A 25,437-nucleotide genomic window follows, 5' to 3' on the forward strand; every position below is an offset into this window, starting at 1 on the left:
TTTGTCATAACAAGAACATTTTCAAACACTCGGCACTTGGGAAACATAGATCAGGGGTGACCAACCCTCCTGGAGAGCAAGCAGGATTTTCTTCCAGACCTATTTTAAAGACAGAAAAATAAAATGTTTGTGTTCTCACCTAGAAAGTAGTCTATGCTCAAGGAGACTGCAATCTATGATTTCATTACCCACTGCCATCAACCATTAGTATTTCCTGTGCAGAGCCTTGGTGTAATGATAATACTCCCCGACTCCTGTCGCATACAACTTTCCACCTGAGAACAGGGATCATTCCCTGCTTCCAACCTTCCCATTTGCCTGTCTCCCCATCTAATTACTGTCTGAATAGTGTTAAACCACCTCAAAAATATGTCCCAAAAAATATTACCATACTTTACATTTCATCCCCCACAAAATCTCAAAGTAACCAAGTTGTCAAACTTTGAGTGTTAATTTAATGCTCAAGGCATCCTGAATGCACCTGACCAGTGTAGTGTTTTCACCCTGGTTATAGGCCCGCCAAAGCCATGTCAAGAATTTCAGGAAATTAGCATACAAATAAAAAAAATCCCAGGGGTGGTGGAGCCAATGACATTCAAGATAGTAAATCTCACTCCAAGCCATCTTCAGAAGTTGGCAGCCCTGCATTTGCAGTCAACGTTGCAAATTAGTCTACTTCAAATAGTACTCGAAACACTGCTTCGTTGGCTACTGGCTAATCAGGTTTTGCAATTCAAGCCATAGCCTTATGACGTGTTGCACTATTATTTTGCTAGAAAAACAATCAGCTGGATTGTACGATATTTAAAGGTTGCTTTATTTTTGTCAAATTAGGTATCGGGTGATTCACTTGATAACTTTAGTGATGTTAGTATTACTTTTTTAAATTAGATGCATCTTGCTTTCTCAATTTCTCAAGCAAAATGAAGATGGTTTTCGGCTTGTGACACAAAAGCAAAGCATGTGTTTTCCGAAATACCTTTGCCTCAAACGTAATGTTTGCTTTCTTAGTTAATGTTTTTGAAGTGTAGACACGTTCACGTGGTAGGAAGGTGAATATGCAGCTGCACACTTGAATTTTTTTTTACATGCTAACTATGTTGCTAACTATGTTGCTAACATTAGACCACCATACAGCTGACTTTAAACTGTCAAGGATGGAGAGGTTGATTGTGAAAGAGAGACCGCTGTTGTTACCACTCAACAAGGAGAAAACTGTCTGATGGATCTGTCATTGTTCAGGTGGGACAAACATGTTATGGTTTCTGAGCTTGCTACTTCTCTACAATCAAGCCAAGAGATCTTGTATCTTTGATATAATTTTGTAGTGTTGGTTGTGTAGTAGCCATGTGCCCTTGCATTGATTCTTGGACAGTCAGCTGTTTATGTAGACAGCATCAGCGAATTTGTGGTTAAGTTAATCACATGCTACGTTGCCAGAAGAACAAACAATTTTGTTAACAGATCCCATGGTAAGGTGTATGTTTTAAAGATGATCTGATGGCCTATTTTATCTACTTTTGTTGCTATTTTTTATTAGGTGAGAGACTTCAGAACGAGAATACTACTCCCACCAGATCATCAACTTAACCTGAGTACAAGTCCCCTTTATTCTGTTTCGTGTGTCAGAGAGAGACAGACACAACAAGGAATGGTCTGTCAGTCTCTCCTGTCTGTCTTTGTTTGTCTGTCTCTCTGTATCTCTGACAGACTGGCGCAGAGGAATGGTGGTGTCAAACTTAATGATACATGTTGCTTGTCTTCGTTGGTACCCTGAATGAATTATATTGTACTCTCGTCCCCTGGATCAAATGGAATCAATGATTTATTACATATCATTCTGCATTGCAGGCTTCAATGCTGCTGGCAGCTGAAACAGGTATTGTGTGGATATGTGCACATGGTAAAATAGGTAAGACAAACAGGGCAATCTACACTAACACTTTAACTCGAACCAATTGAGAGAACAAATTCTTTCAGATGAAGATTTTTTCGCCAGTAGGTGGACTGAACTGTTTAGTAGTTAGTGGACTGTACATTGCTGTGTTTGACTTGCTTGTTTAAAAAAGTAGTTTCCACTGCTTAATTAACATTGCCTTAGAAATGTCCCTATTTGTTATGTGGTCTCCTCTTGGTTGTTGGGATTAGATTGATATTTCACCCTGGGCTGTAAAGTTCATTATGTTCACAGGCTTTAAGCTATTATTAATTATTAAACCTAGTGACAGGCTCCATTAATCAAAACCTTGGCCTTGATTTAAACGGCTCCTTCAAGTTAGTTTGAAAGAAGACACTACCGTATCACTTAATTTTCTAGCTATTTAGGGATGTCTCTTTTCTCATTGTTTTTGTCTTTTCACAGAGATGACATCACTCGCCTGATCTAGTCAGCTTTGTTTCGGAGCTGAAGACTGTCCTGGTAAGAGCATCTGTTGTTGCCTCAGATTGATATTGACATATTCCTAAATGTCATAATAATACATACAGTGCTGAAATTCTGGTGATTGAATGTAAACAGGAAGTGTTTTATGTTCCAGGAAGTGGCCCTGAAGAGCAGGCTGGAGTGTCGCTCCATACCCCCTCCACAGTACTACTCTCAGCTCATCACTGAGATGGAGGACCTAGGGTTGGGAAAGGTATGTACTGGCGCAAGTAGGAATAGGGACAGAAGTTTTCTTTACTGTGTGAAAAGGAACAACTCTGACCAGGAACAACTCTGGCCGCTAGTCACAGAGTCTACAACTATGACCTGAAGTATTTCCTAGTGAGGTCTATTAGACCAGCCAGTGACAAATTATTACCTTACAGCTAATCTACCATTAGAATAAAGAAAGGCTTTGGACAATATTGTACTGTATTAATAACTGACTCAGGGTTTGCATAAGGTGATTGAGGTGTTTAAAGTACTTGAATGTGGCACTCTGAAATTTAAGTACTGGAATACCTTGAAAATCAGACATTTTCTGAAGTTGGTCCTTGAAAAGAGGAGAACAAAAAATGATTAAATATGTTAAAATGAAAAATGTATGTCTTACAAATTAATTTCCATACTTATCCCATTTCCATGCAGACTACCAAGGTTTTATTTCCTCACGTGTTTCGTGCTCTGGTTGCCAGGTGAGCTCGCTCATTCCACCCACAATGCCACTCAGCCAGGCAGATACAGAACTGACTAATTAGGCGCCGCCAAACATCACATCGATAGCTAAAATACCAGGCAAATGTAGATTCAAACCTTGATGGTTATGAAGGGGATGTAGTGGAGGGTAAACACACTCAAATGCCATTTACTCAGCTTTTTATTTGTGAAATAGTATTTTCTCACCTTTTTATTTTGATAATTATGATTTACCTACTTATTATTGCGTACCCAGTGTTGATCAAAGCTCAGAAGGCTTCTTGATCTGAGTTCTTATTGTGCCTACCTCTGAACGAGTGGAATCATGAATGATTAATGTATAATCGTTATGTTCGCCTGCTCCCCCAGAATTGCCATGTTAGTCGCGCATTCATTCACCACTCTGCCCAACGGGAAACTCCGCCAACAAGCTCCCACCCTCATCAGACCGTGAGGCTGTCTGTGACTCCGTCCCATTCATCTGTCACGCCTTGGTCTTAGTATTTTGTGTTTTAGTTTATTAGTTGGTCAGGCCAGGGTGTGACATGGGTTTATTGTTTGTTGTATTCTTAGTGGGGTTTTTTAGTTATTGGGATTGTAGCTGATTAGGGGTGTGTGTTACATAGGTTTGGCTGCCTGAGGCGGTTCTCAATCAGAGTCAGGCAATTCTCGTTGTCTCTGATTGGGAACCGTATTTAGGTAGCCTGGGTTTCGCTTTGTATTTCGTGGGTGATTGTTCCTGTCTCTGAGTAGTGTTCACCAGATAGGCTGTAATAGGTTTCACGTTCCGTTTTGTTGTTTTGTATTTATCAGTTATTTCATGTATAGTTCCGTTGTTTGTTTCACTAATAAACATGAGTAACCAACACGCTGCATTTCGGTCCGACTTTCTTGAGTCAAACGAAGAACGTCGTTACATCATCATCCACGGCCGGACATCCTCAGCCATTGCACCAGCTGCCATCATCTGCAGATCTACTATAAGAAACATCTTGGGTCCCATGGTAAAAACCCTGTGCTATCCTGGAGCACGAGTACAAGACACTACAAACCTGCTTCCAACCGTTATATGTCAGCTACTGGAAACTGACACTGGAAACTGACACAGCTACTGGAAACTGAGATCAAACGACATCAGGGGGGCTAGCTCGGAACTTCTGAAAATGGATTTAAAGAACTGATTCTAGCACTGAAAAATTCAAAAAATTGGCCAATTATTTAAGGTCCGGTGCCATCATTGGGCTGAAGATGTGGAGGGAACAGAAGGCCACTGGCATTACACACCTGGCTAAAATATTACTTTGGCTCTGTTGGAATCACTTGTATAGATAACTTGGACACCTTCTGGAAACCGAATATGCTCTACAGGAATAACGGAGTCCATCCAAATCATCTTGGCTCCTGGACTCCTGTTCACGCATTTCAAGGCTGCTTTGAGACATTGACTTATCAATGACCCAAGACCAGCTCAGTTAATCCCTACCATTGTGTCACTGAGTTGTCATAATGCTGAGCAAATGTACATTATCCCAGGGACGTTGGCAGACACAATTTAAGTAACTTAATGTATTTCCCCCTAACTGCCCTGAATGCCTCTGTTGATCCTACAGCCATTGTATGCAGTAATCGTGTGCCTATGAACCAGAGTTATACTGTTAGCACTGAGGCGGTGTTCTCTGTGTGTAGCTCACCCTACCCTATCAGCTCAAATATAAATAGCATGAGCATGTCTACTTCTAATAAGCTTCCCAGTAAAGCAATAAAAAAATAATCAAGCATCCCAGAAAAGTGATAAAAATAGCCCACATTAACATATGTAGCCTAAGAAATGACATTCATATTCTGACTATCTCTGAAATTCACTTAGATAATACAGTTGATGATACAGTTGTAGCAATACATGGTTATAAGATCTACATAAAATGCTGAAATGTCAATGGGGGAAATGTTACAGTCTATATTCAGAACCATATTCCTGTAAAGCTTAAAGAGGATCTCACGTTAAATACTGTTGAAGTAATATGGCTACCGGTTCCTCTGCCCCACCTAAAGCCCATTCTTTTGGGAAGCTGCTATAGACCACCAAGTGCTAACAGTCAGTATCTGGCTAACATGTGTGAAATACTTGATAATGTATGTGATCTCCAGATACAGTGGGGAGAACAAGTATTTGAAACACTGCCGATTTTGCCGATTTTCCTACTTACAAAGCATGTAGAGGTCTGTTATTTTTTATCATAGGTACACTTCAACTGTGAGAGACGGAATCTAAAACAAAAATCCAAAAAATCACATTGTATGATTTTTAAGTAATTAATTTTCATTTTATTGCATGACATAAGTATTTGATCACCTACCAACCAGTAAGAATTCCGGCTCTCACAGACCTATTCGTTTTTCTTTAAGAAGCCCTTCTGTTCTCCACTCATTACCTGTATTAACTGCACCTGTTTGAACTCGTTACCTGTACAAAAGACACCTGTCCACACACTCAATCAAACAGACTCCAACCTCTCCACAATGGCCAAGACCACAAAAGCTGTGTAAGGACATCAGGGATAAAATTGTAGACATGCACAAGGCTGAGATGGGCTACAGGACAATAGGCAAGCAGCTTGGTGAGAAGGCATCAACTGTTGGTGCAATTATTATAAAATGGAAGAAGTTCAAGATGACGGTCAATCACCCTCGGTCTGGGGCTCCATGCAATATCTCACCTCGATCATGATCATGAGGAAGGTGAGGGATCAGCCCGGAACTACACAGCAGGACCTGGTCAATGACTTGAAGAGAGCTGGGACCACAGTCTCAAAGAAAACGATTAGTAACACACTACGCCGTCATGGATTAAAATCCTGCAGCTCATGCAAGGTCCCTCTACTCAAGCCAGCGCATGTCCAGGCCCGTCTGAAGTTTGCCATTGACCATCTGGATGATCCAGAGGAGGAGTGGGAGAAGGTAATGTGGTCTGATGAGACACAAATAGAGCTTTTTGGTCAAAACTCCACTCGCTGTGTTTGGAGGAAGAAGAAGGATGAGTACAACCACAAGAATACCATCCCAACCGTGAAGCATGGACGTAGAAACATCATTCTTTGGGGATGACTGCACCGTATTGTGGGGAGGATGGATGGGGCCATGTAATGCGAGATCTTGGCCAACATCTTCCTTCCCTCAGTAAGAGCACTGAAGATGGGTCGTGGCTGGGTCTTCCAGCATGACAACGACCCGAAACACACAGCCAGGGCAACTAAGGAGTGGCTCCGTAAGAAGCATCTCAAGGTCCTGGAGTCGCCTAGCCAGTCTCCAGACCTGAACCCAATAGAAAATCTTTGGAGGGAGCTGAAAGTCCGTATTGCCCAGCGATAGCATCTGCCTCTAACCCTAGGAAGCTCTTTGCCACCTTCTCCTCCCTCCTGAATCCTCCTCCCCCCCCCCCTCCTCCCTCTCTGCAGATGACTTCGTCAACCATTTTGAAAAGAAGGTCGACGACATCCGATCCTCGTTTGCTAAGTCAAACGACACCGCTGGTTCTGCTCACACTGCCCTACCCTGTGCTCTGACCTCTTTCTCCCCTCTCTCTCCAGATGAAATCTCGCTTCTTGTGACGGCCGGCCGCCCAACAACCTGCCCGCTTGACCCTATCCCCTCCTCTCTTCTCCAGACCACTTCCGGAGACCTTCTCCCTTACCTCACCTCGCTCATCAACTCATCCCTGACCGCTGGCTACGTCCCTTCCGTCTTCAAGAGAGCGAGAGTTGCACCCCTTCTGAAGAAACCTACACTCGATCCCTCCGATGTCAACAACTACAGACCAGTATCCCTTCTTTCTTTTCTCTCCAAAACTCTTGAACGTGCCGTCCTTGGCCAGCTCTCCCGCTATCTCTCTCAGAATGACCTTCTTGATCCAAATCAGTCAGGTTTCAAGTCTAGTCATTCAACTGAGACTGCTCTTCTCTGTATCACGGAGGCGCTCCGCACTGCTAAAGCTAACTCTCTCTCCTCTGCTCTCATCCTTCTAGACCTATCGGCTGCCTTCGATACTGTGAACCATCAGATCCTCCTCTCCACCCTCTCCGAGTTGGGCATCTCCGGTGCGGCCCACGCTTGGATTGCGTCCTACCTGACAGGTCGCTCCTACCAGGTGGCGTGGCGAGAATCTGTCTCCTCGCCACGCGCTCTCACCACTGGTGTCCCCCAGGGCTCTGTTCTAGGCCCTCTCCTATTCTCGCTATACACCAAGTCACTTGGCTCTGTCATAACCTCACATGGTCTCTCCTATCATTGCTATGCAGACGACACACAATTAATCTTCTCCTTTCCCCCTTCTGATGACCAGGTGGCGAATCGCATCTCTGCATGTCTGGCAGACATATCAGTGTGGATGACGGATCACCACCTCAAGCTGAACCTCGGCAAGACGGAGCTGCTCTTCCTCCCGGGGAAGGACTGCCCGTTCCATGATCTCGCCATCACGGTTGACAACTCCATTGTGTCCTCCTCCCAGAGCGCTAAGAACCTTGGCGTGATCCTGGACAACACCCTGTCGTTCTCAACCAACATCATGGCGGTGGCCCGTTCCTGTAGGTTCATGCTCTACAACATCCGCAGAGTACGACCCTGCCTCACACAGGAAGCGGCGCAGGTCCTAATCCAGGCACTTGTCATCTCCCATCTGGATTACTGCAACTCGCTGTTGGCTGGGCTCCCTGCCTGTGCCATTAAACCCCTACAACTCATCCAGAACGCCGCAGCCCGTCTGGTGTTCAACCTTCCCAAGTTCTCTCACGTCACCCCGCTCCTCCGCTCTCTCCACTGGCTTCCAGTTGAAGCTCGCATCCGCTACAAGACCATGGTGCTTGCCTACGGAGCTGTGAGGGGAACGGCACCGCAGTACCTCCAGGCTCTGATCAGGCCCTACACCAAAACAAGGGCACTGCGTTCATCCACCTCTGGCCTGCTCGCCTCCCTACCACTGAGGAAGTACAGTTCCCGCTCAGCCCAGTCAAAACTGTTTGCTGCTCTGGCCCCCAATGGTGGAACAAACTCCCTCACGACGCCAGGACAGCGGAGTCAATCACCACCTTCCGGAGACACCTGAAACCCCACCTCTTCAAGGAATACCTAGGATAGGATAAGTAATCCTTCTCACCCCCCCCCTTAAATGATTTAGATGCACTATTGTAAAGTGGCTTTTCCACTGGATGTCAGAAGGTGAATTCACCAATTTGTAAGTCGCTCTGGATAAGAGCGTCTGCTAAATGACTTAAATGTAAAATGTAAATGTATAGCCCCGAAACCTGAAGGATCTGGAGAAGGTCTCAATGGAGGAGTGGGCCAAAATCCCTGCTGCAGTGTGTGCAAACCTGGTCAAGAACTTCAGGAAACATATGATCTCTGTAATTGCAAACAAAGGTTACTCTACCACATATTAAGTTATGCTTTTCTGATGTATCAAATCCACAATATTTTCTGATGTATCAAACCTCTACGTGCTTTGTAAGTAGGAAAACCTGCAAAATCGGCAGTGTATCAAATACTTGATCTCCACACTGTATATATATTTTTGGGGTGACCTAAATATTGACTGGCTTTCATCAAGCTGACCACTCAAGAAAAAGCTTCAAACAGTAACCAGTGACTGCAACCTGGTTCAGGTTATCAGTCAACCTACCAGGGTAATTACAAACAGAATAGGTATTAATCACATCTTTACTACTGCTTCGGAATTTTGCATTAAAGAAGTATCCATATCCATTGGATGTGGTGATCACAATATAGTAGCCATATCTATGAAAACCAAAGGCTGGGCCTAATCTAATGTATAAGAGGTCATACAATATGTTTGTAGAGATCCTTTTGTTTATGATTTATGAAATTGCTTATTCCAGCTACTAATAAGCATGCACCCATTAACCTATTGAAACTCTGGGGGCGCTATTTCATTTTTGGATGAAAAATGTTCCCGCTTTAAACAAGATATTTTGTCACACAAAGATGCTCGACTATGCATATAATTGATAGCTTTGGAAAGAAAACACTCTGAATTTTCCAGAACTGCAAAGATATTGTCTGTGGGTGCCCTAGAACGGGAGCTACAGGCAAAACCAAGATGAAACGGCAACCAGGAAACCAGCAGGATTTTTGAGGCTCCGTTTTCCATTGTCTCCTAATATGGCTGTGAATGCGAGAGGAATGAGCCTGCCCTTTCTGTCGTTTCCCCAAGGTGTCTGCAGCATTGTGACGTATTTGTAGGCATATCATTGGAAGATTGACCGTAAGAGACTACATTTTCCAGGTGTCCGCCTGGTATCCTCCGTCGAAATTGGTGCGTCTTTTTCAGCTGCTGGTATTTTTCCATGCGATTCTGAGGGGAAAGCAGGCTTCCACGAACTGCATATCAATGAAGAGATATGTGAAAAAACACCTTGAGGATTGATTCTAAACAACGTTTGCCATGTTTCGGTCGATATTATGGAGTTAATTTGGAAAAAGTTTGACGTTTTGGTGACTGTTTCGGTAGCCAAATGTGATGTACAAAACGGAGCGATTTCTCCTACACAAAGATTCTTTCAGGAAAAACTGAACATTTGCTATGTAACTGAGAGTCTCCTCATTGAAAACATCCGAAGCTCTTCAAAGGTAAATGATTTTATTTATTTGGTTATCTGGTTTTTGTGAAAATGTTGCGTGCTAAATGCTACTCAAAATGCTAAGCTAGCTTGCAATACTCTTACACAAATTAGTGATTTGCTATGGTTCAAAAGCATATTTTGAAAATCTGAGATGACAGTGTTGTTAAGAAAAGGCTAAGCTTGAGAGCAGGCGCATTATTTTCATTTTATTTGCGATTTTCAGAAATCGTTAACGTTGCGTTATGCTAATGAGCCTGAGGCTTTATTCACGATCCCGGATCCGGGATGGGGAGTATCAACAAGTTAAGAACATGACTGTAAATATGGTTAAATCCCCTTGGATTGATGAGAAATTAAACAATTGTATGGTTGAGAGGGATGAGACAAAAGGTATGGCACAACCGATTGGCAAACGTACTGCAAATTGAGAAATCATCTGACTAAACTGAATAAAAAGAAGAAGAAACTATACTATGAAATAAAGATAAATTGTATACAGAATGATGGTAAAAAGCATTGGAGCACCTTAAATGAGATTTTGGGAAAAAATAGCTGTCTCAGCTCCATCATTCATTGATTCAGATGAATCATTCATCTCAAAACCCACTGATATTACCAACTACTTTAATTATATTTTCATTGCAAGATTATCAAACTTAGGCAAGACATGCCAACAGCAAACACAGACTCTACACATCCAAGTTTAACTGACAAAATTATGCAATTTTAAATTCCATAAAGTGAGTGTAGAAAAGGTGAAAAATTCTTGTTGTCTATCAACAATGACAAGCCACTGGGGTTTGACAACTTGGATGGAAAATTACTGAGGATAATAGCGGACGATGTTGCCACTCTTATTTGCCATATCTTCAATCTAAGCCTACTAGAAGGTGTGTGCCTTCAGGTCTGGAGGAAAGCAAAAGTTGTTCCGCTACCGAAAAATAGTAAAGCACCATTTACTGGCTCAAACAGTCGACCAATCAACCTATTACCATCCCTTACTAAACGTTTGGAAAAAAACATTTGGGACCAGATACAATACTATTTTAACGTAAACAAATTGACATCTGACTTTTCAGCACACTTATAGGGAATGACATTCAAAACGCACAGTGCTTACACAAATTGATAAAAAAGATTGTGGGGGCTGTTTCGTTAGACTTCAGAGGGGCTTTTGACATTATCGATCATCGTCTGCTGCTGGAAAAATGTATGTGTTCTGGCTTCACACTCCATGCTATATTGTGGATAAAGAGTTTAACAGAACACAGAGGTTGTTTTTTAATGGAATCCTCTCCAACATAATCCAGGTATAATCAGGAATTCCACAGGGCAGCTGTCTATGCCCCTTATGTTTTTCAATTTTTACTAACAACATGCCACTGGCTTTGAGTAAAGCTAATGTGTCAATGTATGCCGATGACTCAACACTATACATGTCAGCTACTACATCGACTGAAATGACTGCAACACTTAACAAAGAGCTGCAGTTAGTTTCAGAATGAGTGGCAAGGAATAAGTTAGTTCTACATTTTTCAAAAACTAAAAGATTGAATTTGGGACAAATTATTCACTAAACCTTAAACCTCAACTAAATATTGCAATAAATAATTTGGAAATTGAGCAAGTTGAGGTGACTAAACGGCTTGGAGTAACCCTGGTTTGTAAACTGTCATGGTCAAAACATGTTGATACAACAGTAGCTAAGATAGGGAGAAGTCTGTCTATAATAAAGCGTTGCTCTGCCTTCTTAACAACACTGGCAATAAGGCAGGTTCTACAGGCCCTAGCTTTGTCACACCTGGACTATTGTTCAGTTGTGTGGTCAGATGCAGCAAAGAGGGACTTAGGATAATTATAATTGGTTCAGAACAGGGTAGCATGGCTGGACCTTAAATGGGCATGGAGAACTAACATTAATAATGCAATTAATAATTAATAATGTAATTAATCATGCAATATCAATGTCTTATGGTTCAAAGTGGAGGAGAGATTGGCTTCAGCACTACGTGTTTTTATAAGAAAGACCTTTGTGGACCAACAATTTTGTGAAATACAGTATAAAGACAATTTAAATATAAAAGCAATATAATATTATGTATGGTAAAGACAAAATATGCAACAATTTCAAAGATTTTACCTAGTTACAGTTCATATAAGGAAATCAGTCAAAATCATCAGTCCTGACTTGCCACTTATGTACGTAGTAAATAAGTAGTGAAACACGCATTATTGAGTAGAACAGTTAAGGTAGTGATGAATAGTACGTTTTTTTATGAGGTTGTGGTGGTGTACTGCCATCTATTGGCGACTAAAAACAATTGCATAATAGGAACTATTGCAAATTGGTTAGATTGAAGACCTTTCTCTTAGGGTTAATCGTGGGAAGGAAGGGGGTGAAGTTATGTGTAACGAGTAACGTCATGTCAATGTTGTATTACCGTTAGAAGCAGCGGGCGTTAGAAGCAGTGGGCGTATCTCAAAGCACACGAGATTTGTTTAGTGTCTTAATTGGCAGCAGCATTAATAGCACAGAGTTTTCACTATCTGTCCGCTGATTGGTGCAGGTAAGAGAGGCTTTCTATGTGCCTGGTCATTTGAATGGGCTTGAGTTTTTTTTGCCTTGAGAAGGTGTGTCATGAGTTAATGAATGGAAATATGGAGTCAACTATCTCTACTCTAGCCCCCTCTATGCCCTAAACCAGGGATATTCAAACTGGCAACCCAGGGAAAATATATGGGCTCCTGAGTGGCACAGCAGTCTAATGCAGTGCATCTCAGTGCAAGAGGCGTCACTGCAGTCCCTGGTTCGAATCCAGGCTGCCTCACAATCAGCCGGGAGTCCCATAGGGTGGTGTGCTTATTGCCCAGTGTCGTCTGGGATAGGTCTTCATTGTAAATAAGAATTTGTTCTTAACTGACTTCCCAAGTTAAATAAAAAAATATGTCCTCTTTTCTACTGTAGGTACAGTGCCTTCATAAAGTATTCATACCACTTTACATGTGTTACAGCCTGAATTCAAAATGGATTTCAGCCATCTGAACACACTCCACATAATGACAAAGTGAAAACATGTTTTTAGAAGTGTTAGCAAATTTATTGAAAATGAAATACTGAATGTAAATGAGATATTTCTGTAAGTATTCACACCCTTTTGCTATGACACTCCAAACTGAGCACAGGGACATTCGATTTCCGTTGGTCATCCTTGAGATGTCACTACAACTTGATTGGAGTCCACCTGTGGCCAATTAAATTGTTTGGACATGATTTAGAACGAAACACACCTGTCTATAAGGTCCCACAGTTGACATTGCATGTCAGAGCAGAAACTATACCAAGTCCAAGGAATTGTAGATCTCCAAAATTGTGATGAGGCATATATCTGGAAAAGGGTATTAAACAATTTCTAGTGTTGAAAGTTTCCAAGAGTGTTGTGGGAAATGCAAAAAAAATATGGAATTACCCAGACTCTGCCTAGAGCTGGCTGTCCAACCAAACTGAGCAACTGGGCAAGAAGGACCTTGGTCAAGGAGGTGACCAAGAAACCAGTGACCACTCTGACAGAACTACAAAGTTCCTCGGCTGAGATGAGAGAATCTGCCAGAAGGACAACAGTCTCTACAGCGACTCACCAATCTGGTCTTGGTGAGACGAAAGCCACTCCTGAGAAAAGGTACATGACAGCACGCCTGGAGAAATAGATTTTGTGGTCTGATGAGACAAAAATGTAAGTCTTTGGCCTGAATGCAAAGCACTATGTCTGAGAAAAAACAAGCACCGCTCATCACCTGTCTAACACCATCCCTACCTTGAAGCATGGTGGTGGAAGGATCATGCTATAAGGATGATTTTCAGCAGCAGGGACTGGGAGATGGTAAGGAGAGAGGGAGCCAAATACTGTCAAATCTTTGATGAGAACCTGCTTCAGAGTGCAAAGACCATAGACTGGGGGATTTACTCTCCAACACGACAATAACCCGAAGCATACAGCCGAAGCAACTCTGGAATGATTTCAGAGCAAGAATATGACAGTCCTTGAGTGGCCCAGCCAAAGCCCAGACTTGAATCCCATTGAAAATCTGTAGAAAAACTTGAAGTTTTTGAAGTCACCATCTAGTGCTTGATAAAATCTGCAAGGAATACTGGGAGAAAATCCCCATATCCAGATGTTAAAAGCTGATACAGACAACTCAAAGCTGTAATTGCTGACAAAGATGCTTCTACAAAGTATTGAATCAGGGGTGTGAATACTTATGTAAATCAGATATTTCTGCATTTCATTTCCCCCCACAAAAAATCTAAATTTCTTTTTAACATATTTTCACTTTGTCATTATGGGGTATTGTGTGTATATGGGTAAGAAAACAAATATATTGAATCCATGAATTCAGGCTGTAACACAACAAAATGTGGAAAAAGTCAAGGGGTATGAATACTGGATTGTGCAACATTTACCCATTATTCTTTTGAAAATTCTTCAAGCTCTGTGAAATTGGTTGCTGATCATTGCTAGACAACCATTTCTAGGTCTTGCCATATATTTTCAAAAAAAATAAACTGTAACTCGGCCCCCAGGAACATTCTCTGCCTTCTTGGTAAGCAACTCCAGTGTAGATTTGGCCTTGTGTTTTAGGTTATTGTCCTGCAGAAAGGTGAATTCATCTGCCAGTGTCTGGTGGAAAGCAGACTGAACCAGGTTTTCCTCTAGGATTTTGCCTGTGCTTAGCTCCATTCAGTTTATTTTTTTTATCCTGAAAAAGTCCTCAGTCCTTAGCAAATACAAGCATACCCATAATATAATGCAGTTACCACTTTGCTTGCAAATATGGAGAGTGGTACTCAGTAATATGTTGTATTGGATTTGCCCCAAACATAGCACTTTGTTTTCAGGACAAAAGTTAATTGCTTTTCCACAATTGCAGTATTAGTTTGGCGAGAATCTGTCTCCTCGCCACGCGCTCTCACCACTGGTGTCCCCCAGGGCTCTGTTCTAGGCCCTCTCCTATTCTCGCTATACACCAAGTCACTTGGCTCTGTCATAACCTCACATGGTCTCTCCTATCATTGCTATGCAGACGACACACAATTAATCTTCTCCTTTCCCCCTTCTGATGACCAGATGGCGAATCGCATCTCTGCATGTCTGGCAGACATATCAGTGTGGATGACGGATCACCACCTCAAGCTGAACCTCGGCAAGACGGAGCTGCTCTTCCTCCCGGGGAAGGACTGCCCGTTCCATGATCTCGCCATCACGGTTGACAACTCCATTGTGTCCTCCTCCCAGAGCGCTAAGAACCTTGGCGTGATCCTGGACAACACCCTGTCGTTCTCAACCAACATCATGGCGGTGGCCCGTTCCTGTAGGTTCATGCTCTACAACATCCGCAGAGTACGACCCTGCCTCACACAGGAAGCGGCGCAAGTCCTAATCCAGGCACTTGTCATCTCCCGTCTGGATTACTGCAACTCGCTGTTGGCTGGGCCCCCTGCCTGTGCCATTAAACCCCTACAACTCATCCAGAACGCCGCAGCCCGTCTGGTGTTCAACCTTCCCAAGTTCTCTCACGTCACCCCGCTCCTCCGCTCTCTCCACTGGCTTCCAGTTGAAGCTCGCATCCGCTACAAGACCATGGTGCTTGCCTACGGAGCTGTGAGGGGAACGGCACCGCAGTACCTCCAGGCTCTGATCAGGCCCTACACCCAAACAAGGGCACTGCGTTCATCCACCTCTGGCCTGCTCGCCTCCCTACCACTGAGGAAGTACAGTTCCCGCTCAGCCCAGTCAAAACTGTTCGCTGCTCTGGCCCCCAATGGTGGAACAAACTCCCTCACGACGCCAGGACAGCGGAGTCAATCACCACCTTCCGGAGACACCTGAAACCCCACCTCTTCAAGGAATACCTAGGATAGGATAAGTAATCCTTCTCACCCCCCCTTAAATGATTTAGATGCACTATTGTAAAGTGGCTGTTCCACTGGATGTCAGAAGGTGAATTCACCAATTTGTAAGTCGCTCTGGATAAGAGCGTCTGCTAAATGACTTAAATGTAAAATGTAAATGTGCCTTGTTGCAAACAGGATGCATGTTTTGGAATATTCTGTATAGGCTTCCTTATTTTCACTCGGTTAATATTGTGGAGTAACTATAATGTTGTTGATCCATCCTCAGTTTTCACCTGTCACAGCCATTTAAATCTCTAACTGTTTTAAAGTCACCATTGGCCTCATGATAACATCTCTGAGTAGTTTACTTCCTCTCAACCAACTGAGGTTAGGAAGGACACCTGTATCTTTGTAATCACTGGGTGTATTGATACACCATCCATAGTGTAATAACTTCACCATGCTCAATGGATTTTCAGTGTCAGATTTTTTTTTACCCATCTACCAATAGGTGTCATTCTTTGCGAGGCATTGGAAAACCTCCCTTGTCTTTGTTGTTAAATCTGTGTTTGGAATTCGCTGCTCGACTGAGGGACCTTTCAGATAATTGTATGTGTGGGGTACATAGATTAGGTAGTCATTCAAAAATGTTATACACTATTATTGGACACAGAGTGCGTCCATGCGACTTATTGTGTGTCTTGTTAAGCACATTTTCACTCCTAAACTTATTTAGGCTTGTCATAACAAAGGGGTTGAATATTTATTGACTAAGACAAAATAAATTACTAAGACATTTCGGCTTTTCATTTTAAATTTTAAAAGAATTTCGAAAAACATAATTCCTCTTTGACAATATTCGGTATTATGTGTAGGCCAGTGACAAAACATCTCAATTTACTCCATTTTAAATTCAGGCTGTAACACAACAATGCACTATACCTCCCGGTTGAATACCCTAAACACAGCTTTAATAAGTGTTGGGCATCATTAAATAGACATAACTTGATTCCATATTCACCAGTTCTCATGGCAAATAAATGTTTCTTGTGTGTGCCATTGTTGAAATAAGAGATGTGTGTTTGTGTACACCTCTGTGCATTGTTCTTCAATCTGTCTTCATGTTTCCCTAAAACCGTACACATTGCCTTTACCCCAAATGGCCATACATCTATTTGGCTTTAATGGTAATCGGTATAGGTTGTCACACATTCCTAAGGCATAAGGAGTATTTCATGGCTTCACTTAATCTAAAGCCTCCCTCCAGGATAAGTACACCAGAGACATGTTCGATACATTTGATAGTTTAACCAAACATTAAGTACCTGCTGGTGAAATAGTATGTGAATGAACTCACATGTGAGTAGAATTGACTGTCTATGGCTTGCTACATAGATGTCAAAAACTTTGGAATTGCAGCTGGAGCACCTCAGTTCTCATCATTACTGTAACAAATGGCAATTTCACCACTGTTTAAAGCTAGCTCCATCCAGATACTGCTCACTTAGACACACGTGTCATCTGTTCCTGCTTTTTGAAGCACCTCCGCTCCTGTTTTTACATTTAGATTTTTTGATTGATGTTATTTAAGTGTCATATTTTACAAATGCTCAGCACTCATCAGTCTTCACAGTGGGGCATCGCACTGTCACGCAGAGTCCATCACGCCAATTGCCAGCCAGCCCCTGCTAATGTGGGGCGGGAGGCCCCATGTGAATGCAGAGTAGAGTTGGGACTGTGACGCAACAATGAAGCTGTGATATCGATATGCAGATTTTTATTTTTAGAGATTACCACTAAAAAAATAGAATGAGGGAATGGGAGATGAATTGAGTGAGATGGACATGAAGAGTGAGTTAATAAATTATGTGCGTATTTTACTAGGTTAAAGGAGAGCAAAGTGCTGTGTTGGATCGCGGTGTGTGTGTCTGTATGTTGCCATATTTGAGTTTAGTACGTGTCAGTGTACATGTCAGTTATTCAAGCATCATACTTGTATCCGTCAGAAACAGTGCCATTACTGCACTGTAAATGTAAGACAAAGTAGTCCACAGAGTCTAGACACTGGTCTAAGGTCAGTTTGACGTTACCAGCGCTAATGGTTAAGGTTAGAATTAGAGAAAGGTAAACTGGTCCTAGATCTTAGACCTACGGGGGATTTCTACATGGTGCACTAAATCAGGGGAGATCTGAGGCAGAACAGGGACAGCGCTAATGTAGATGTTCCACTCCCTCTCTCGGGAGTGATTAATAGGCTATGACGGGAGCAACGTGCATTCCCTCTACTAAACTAAACCCCTCTGACTCGGCCTGTGTGTGAAAATGCGTCACCTCTGTATGCAGTATGTGTCTGACCAACTGAGTGACGGATATCTGTGTGTTCCCACGCTGGTGTTCATTGACACAGAGTTCTGCACACTGAGACATAGGGCTTAGAACTCCACAAGACGACAGCATGTCTTCACCATCAAATTGAAGAGAACACACATACACTGTGTACAAAACACTAGGAACACCTGCTCTTTCCCTGGCATAGACTGACCAGGTGAACCCAGGTGAAAGCTATGATCCCTTATTGATGTCAGCTGTTAAATCCACTTCAGTCAGTGTAGAGAAAGGGGAGGAGACAGGTTAAAATATATATTTTTAAGCCTTGAGACAATTGAGGCATGGATTGTGTCTTTGTGCCATTTAGAAGGTGAATGGACAAGACAAAATGCACTGCTAAAAAAAATAAAGGGAACACTTAAAACCTCTTGAAACTCCCCATCCCGGATCCGGGATTGTGACTAAGCCTCAGGCTCATTAGCATAACGCAACGTTAACGATTTCTGAAAATCGCAAATAAAATTAAAATAATGCGTTTGCTCTCAAGCTTAGCCTTTTCTTAACAACACTGTCATCTCAGATTTTCAAAATATGCTTTTGAACCATAGAAATTGACTAATTTGTGTAAGAGTATGCAAAGCTAGCATAGCATTTTGTGTAGCATGTAGCACGCAACATTTTCACAAAAGCCAGATAACCAAATAAATAAAATCATTTACCTTTGAAGAGCTTCGGATGTTTTCAATGAGGAGACTCCCAGCCACATACCAAATGCGCAGTGTTTCCTGAAAGCGTCTGTGTGTAGGAGAAATCGTTCCGTTTTCTACATTGCGCCTGGCTACCGAAACGAACCGAAAATGCAGTCACCTACAACGTGAAACTTTTTCCGGATTAACTACATAATATCGACCGAAACATGGCAAACGTTGTTTGGAATCAATCCTCAAGGTGTTTTTTCACATATCTCTTCATTGACATGCAGTTCATGGAAGCTTGCTTCTCTCTCTGTGCCCCATGGAAAAATACTGGCAGGTGACTTTTGCGCACCAATTTCGGCGCAGGACACCGGGCGGACACGTGGTAAATGTGGTCTCTTATGGTCAATCTTCCAACGATCTGCCTACAAATACGTCACAATGCTGCAGACACCTTGGGGAAACGACAGAAAGGGCAGACTCATTCCTCTTGCGTTCACAGCCATATAAGGAGATCATGAAAGACAGAGCCTCAAAAATCCTTGTCATTTCCTGGATGCCAAGTCATCTTGGTTTTGCCTGAAGCTCACGTTAAAGGGCACGCACAGAGAAGATATTTGTATTTCTGGACACGTCAGAGTGTTTTCTTTCGAACAGTAGCAATTATATGCATAGTCGAGCATCTTTTTGTGACAAAATATCTTGTTTAAAACGGGAACGTTTTTCTTCCAAAAATGAAATAGCGCCACCATAAGTGTAAGAGGTTAAAGAACACAATGTAACTCCAAGTCAATCACACTTCTGTGAAATCAAACTGTCCACTTAGGAAGCAACACTGAAAGACAATAAATTTCACATGCTGTTGTGCAAATGCAATAGACAGGTGGAAATTGCAGGTGGTGACCACAGACCACTTCTCAGTTCCTATGCTTCCTGGCTGATGTTTTGGTCACTTTTGAATGCTAGCAGTGCTTTCACTCTAGTGGTAGCATGAGACACATCTACAACCCACACAAGTGGCTCAGGTAGTGCAGCTCATCGAGGATGGCACATCAATGCGAGCTGTGGCAAGTTTTGCTGTGTCTGTCAGCATAGTGTACAGAGCATGGAGGCGCTACCAGGAGACAGGCCAGTACATCAGGAGACGAGGAGGAGGTCGTAGGAGGGCAACAACCCAGCAGCAGGACCGCTACCTCCACCTTTGTGCAAGGAGGAGCAGGAGGAGCACTGCCAGAGCCCTTCAAAATGACCTCCAGCAGGCCACAAATGTGCATGTGTCTGCTCAAACGGTCAGAAACAGACTCCATGAGGGTGGTATGAGGGCCTGACGTCGACAGGTGGGGGTTGTGCTTACAGCCCAACACCGTGCAGGACGTTTGGCATTTGCCAGAGAACACCAAGATTGGCAAATTCGCCACTGGCGCCCTGTGCTCTTCAGAGATGAAAGCAGGTTCACACTGAGCACATGTAACAGACGTGACAGAGTCTGGACACGCCATAGAGAACGTTCTGCTGTCATGGTGTGGGGTGGAATTTCTTTGGGGGGCCGCACAGCCCTCCATGTGCTCGCCAGAGGTAGCCTGACTGCCATTAGGTACCAAGATGAGATCCTCAGACCCCTTGTGAGACCATATGCTGGTGCGGGTGGCCCTGGGTTCCTCCTAATGCAAGACCATGCAAGACCTCATGTGGCAGCAGTTCCTGCAAGAGGAAGGCATTGATGCTATGGACTGGCCCGCCCGTTCCCCAGACCTGAATCCAATTGAGCACATATGGGACATCATGTTTCACTCCATCCACCAACGCCACGTTGCACCACAGACTGTCCAGGAGTTGGCGGATGCTTTAGGAGATCCCTCAGGAGATCCCTCAGGAGACCATCCCCCACCTCATCAGGAGCATGCCCAGGCGTTGTAGGGAGGTCATACAGGCACGTGGAGGCCACACACACTACTGAGTCTCATTTTGACTTGTTTTAAGGACATTACATCAAAGTTGGATCAGCCTGTAGTGTGGTTTTCCACTTTAATTTAGAGTGTTACTCCAAATCCAGACCTCCATTGGTTGATACATTTGATTTCCATTGATCATTTTTGTTTGATTTTGTTGTCAGCACATTCAACTATGCAAAGAAAAAAGTATTTAATAAGAATATTTAATTCATTCAGATCTTGGATGTGTTATTTTAGTGTTCTTTGAGCAGTGTATTTAAATCAAATCAGATCATTATGGCCACACACACATACAGTATTTAGAAGATGTTATTGCTGGTGTAGAGAAATGCCTGTGTTCCTAGCTCCAACAGTGAAGTAGTATCTAACAAATTCACAAAAATGCACACAAATTTCAAAGTTGCACCGCCTTTGAACGGGGCCTTTGAACGTGGTATGTTAGTAGCTGTAAGGCGCACAGGTGCCAGGCACACCGATTTGAATATTTGAATGTGTCAAGAACTGCAACGCTGCTAGGTTTTTCACGCTCACATGTGTCCCATGTGTATCAATAATTTTACACCCCCCCCCAAGGGCATGACTGTGGAGAGCATTGGATACAACATGTGCCAGCATCCCTGTGTAACGCTTTCGACACCGTGAAGAGTCCATGCCTCAACAAATTGAGGCTGTACTGAAGGGGGGGGGGTGCAACTCTATATTAGGAAGTTGTTCCTATTGTTTTGTACACTCAATGTATGCTATGATAGTCTATTCTCACACACATGTACACTTACAGTTGAACTAACTAAAACCTGAATTGAGAAAACACACACATTGTAAGTTAACAGTCAATATAAAAAACAAGACATACTCTTACACATTACAGTCAAATATCCATGTATTTAAATAAAGTACTTGTGTTAAAAGACATATGTAGGGCAAACATACTTTGGCGAAGTCTGTGTGAGAGGTGCCAACACGCTGTGAGATGGGAGTGTAGATATATCCACTTTAGACACTCAGTGGTATGATACAACCCTCCAAAACCAGAGGAGAGGAGTGAGATAAGACCATGTGGGCATATCTAGTAGAAATACATCTCTGTGGTCCTCTTAAAATGATTAAGAAGGGCATGGAGGAGGTACAACATCTAGATCACTTTGAGCACATCTTGGTTGGCGATAGCGGCCATATTCTGGGTATAGCAGGGTGGCAGTGCTGGGTTAGAGAGTGCTGAGACAGATGGCATCATCGCAGCTTGGTGGTAGCTGGCCCTGATGATATCCAGAGGAGGTGGTTGGTTTCACCCTGTGCCCAAATGCCCGCGTGCCCACCAGCCAGCCCCCATCTCTGAGTAAAGATTCCCCCTGTGGCCCAGCCTCCTCCCCAGCCCCTCTCCCCTAGCCAAGTCAGAGGATAGAAGGTAGGAGTTGGCATGCAGAGATGTGGGTGGGGTGGAGTCGGGGGGTGGGGTCAAGGGGTGGGGGGCAGGCAGGCTGGGAAAGGATGATATGGAGAAAATGAAGAAAGAGATGTTAAGGACAGGGCGTGGTTTAACTTCTGAAAAATGGCCATGAGAAAGCAACAGGAAAATTAGCCCAAAAAAACTATGCCAGTTGGCTATATTTAGTGTGTACTGTACAGTATTGCTAACAGGTACCCAGGGAGGCCTCTAGCGTCGAGCAATCCCGTATCCGGGAGTGTAATCTTAGCCTCAAGCTCATTAGCATAACGCAACGTTAACTATTCATGAAAATCGCAAATGAAATGAAAGAAATATATTCACTCACAAGCTTAGCCTTTTGTTAACAACACTGTCATCTCAGATTTTCAAAATATGCTTTTCAACCATCGCTACACAAGCATTTGTGTAAGAGGTATTGATAGCTAGCATAGCATTAGCCTACCATTCAGCAGGCAACATTTTCACAAAAACAAGAAAAGCATTCAAATAAAATCATTTACCTTTGAAGAACTTCAGATGTTTTCAATGAGGAGATAGATAGCAAATGTTCAGTTTTTCCAAAAAGATTATTTGTGTAGGAGAAATCGCTCTGTTTTGTTCATCACATTTGGCTAAGAAAAAAAAATAAAATTCAGTCATTACAACGCCAAACTTTTTTCCAAATTAACTCCATAATATCGACAGAAACATGGCAAACGTTGTTTAGAATCAATCCTCAAGGTGTTTTTCACATATCTATTCGATGATAAATCATTCGTGGCAGTTGTGTTTCTCCTCTGAAGAAAATGGAAACATGCACGCAGCTGGAGATTACGCAATAATTTCGACGGAGGACACCAAGCGGGCACCTGGTAAATCTAGTCTCTTATGGTCAATCTTCCAATGATATGCCTACAAATACGTCACAGTGCTGCAGATACCTTGGGGAAACGACAGAAAGTGTAGGCTCATTCCTGGCGCATTCACAACCATATAAGGAGACATTGGAACACAGCGCCTTCAGAATCTGGGCCATTTCCTGTTTGAAATTTCAGCTTGGTTTCGCCTGTAGCATAAGTTCTGTGGCACTCACAGATAATATCTTGGCAGTTTTGGAAACGTCCGAGTGTTTTCTTTCCAAAGCTGTCAATTATATGCATAGTCGAGCATCTTTTCGTGACAAAATATCTTGTTTAAAACGGGAACGTTTTTTTATCCAAAAATTAAAAGAGCGCCCCCTATATCGAAGAAGTTTGTTCCCCTCCAATTTACAACACTATGTAGAGGCCCCAGAGTGCTTCGCAGAGCTACCTGTTCCACCGGCAATGACCTGAACACCACAGGTACAACACACACACACATTCTCAGTCAGACAGTAATATTGAGCCTTAGACACTGACAGCTGTTCTTGTTTTGTGTGCTGTATGTGAGCCTCGACATTTGTGTGTGGGGTGTGTGTATTTTATTGATGTGTGTGTGTGATACATGGCAAGCCATACAGAGAAGACCAGCTCAGTACAGCACAGCCGTATGGAGCCTGTCTGCCTGCTGGGCAGCTGATGGATCACTCCTGTGCTGCGAAAAGAGTATCTGGTGCGTGTGTGTTGTGGGGGAAGGGCTTGTCTTTCTGCTGTCCTGACATGTTCATTTAAATGAGTAATTATTGCCTGCTCTGTTGCAGAGCCAAGATGTGCCACACTGCGTGTTTGTGCGAAAGAATTGAGGGACAGAAAGACTCTGTAGTTTGTGTGCACATTAGAGAGAGAACAGGAGACAGACAATGCATGCGTATACCTACATACTACATACCTGTTTTGTGTCTTTTCAAAACAGTGTGTGGAGATTGTTGTCTGTATCAGACTGCAGGTGGGTAGGACCATCGGTGGGCACCAGACCCACCACCGCAGGTGTGGCACAGCATGAACAACCTCAGCCAGCAGTCTGTGTGTGTGAGTCCGTGCGTGTACACACGTACATGCCAGACCTACCAGTCATAAAAGATTAGAGTACAGGGTTAGAATCATACCTGTCGTCAGCCAGGAGAAGAAAACCCAGGCACATACGTCACTGTTCCCTCATTGTCTACACAAAGCCATCATTATAGGCTTTAGGTATCCATTCGTACTGAATTACTCCATTTGAAACCTGCTCGATGATTTCTTTTATTAGCCGTGTTTTAGTAGGTACAGTTATATACTCCTGTTTCCTCAGTAGTTTAGCATGTAGTGAGGATAGATCTGTCTTTACTCAGTGCTAGATGAAGAGGCTTAATTAAGGCACTCAAGGAGCACTGAGCGAATCTAAGCTTTCCACAGACACTCTTACATCCTGCCACTCAAATCCAGCAGGAATTCAGTTACCAAGCCCTCTTTTACTGGGTCCACTGTATTTCTATGGAGCCATAACCATAATCACGCCACTGGCATTAATTGGCCAGTAATTGTGGAGTCTCTGCACCTGTGCGATGCTAAATTGTGTGCACTGTGCTGGCACAATGACCCATAATTTTGGTTCATTTCTCTCTTTCTTTTTTCTCTCTCCTTCTCACTTCTGTCGGGTTTCCCTCTTTAGTGTGTCGTGGTGATGGGGGAGAGAGCTAGTCTAATCAAATAATTTGTTCAAGGGAATTAGATTTGTTGAGCCGCCTGCCTCTATTAAAAACTTAATAAAGAGTAGAATCAATTTCTAAATCATGTTTGTCTATGTCATACTATCTTGTGGTAGTAGTCTGATATGTCACCTTCATCTTACAAATTTAGGCAAAAAGATTTCCCCAACCGTTAGATACAACTTACTTGGTTGAGATAGCTAGTTGTTTGAAGTTATAATTGTGGTAATTTTAATACAGAGAAAATGATTAGTCAACATGTACAGTAATTCTCCAAGACCAGACCTTTCTATAGATGCAAATCTTTCTGCAAATCATGACTATCTAATTTGTACGGGCATAATTATATTAATTAATTTTTATTTTTTCACAAGTAGGCCAATTCATTTCTTTTTTGATAAGTATCCACCCCCACATTTGAAATCTGGTTTAGGTTGTCATAGCCATTGTGTTCTGTACCTCACACAGAGTTCTCTGGGCAACGTTCACACTCAGTTTCTGCTGCTTCTAGAGTCTCTGGACGAGTTTTGGGAGGTTATAGATTTATGAAAATACCTGGGTTCTAGTGTAGGCTCGTCCAGGAACACAAGGAATGGACCATTCCCAAGAACTAGTCAGCCCTTCCCCCTCTGAGGGGCCGAAATGTATCTCTCTGTTACAGTATTCAGGGGACTGACTATTGAATGAGTGATAGAATAATGATATAGTATCCATGTTTGGTATCTATCTGAAATGTGTTCACATAGGACAAATCTGATGTTACCTACATAGATGTATTATCTCTG

The 25,437-nt window shown here is 42.8% G+C and overlaps 1 pseudogene; it reads left to right on the forward strand.

Annotated features, from left to right (window-relative positions):
- The first annotated feature begins 1,157 nt into the window (after nucleotides 1–1,157).
- Nucleotides 1,158–25,201, forward strand: LOC135511402 (E3 ubiquitin-protein ligase FANCL-like; annotated as a pseudogene).
- Nucleotides 25,202–25,437: the final 236 nt, after the last annotated feature.

Source organism: Oncorhynchus masou, chromosome 24 (assembly GCF_036934945.1).
Source record: "Oncorhynchus masou masou isolate Uvic2021 chromosome 24, UVic_Omas_1.1, whole genome shotgun sequence".
NCBI lineage: Eukaryota > Metazoa > Chordata > Actinopteri > Salmoniformes > Salmonidae > Oncorhynchus > Oncorhynchus masou.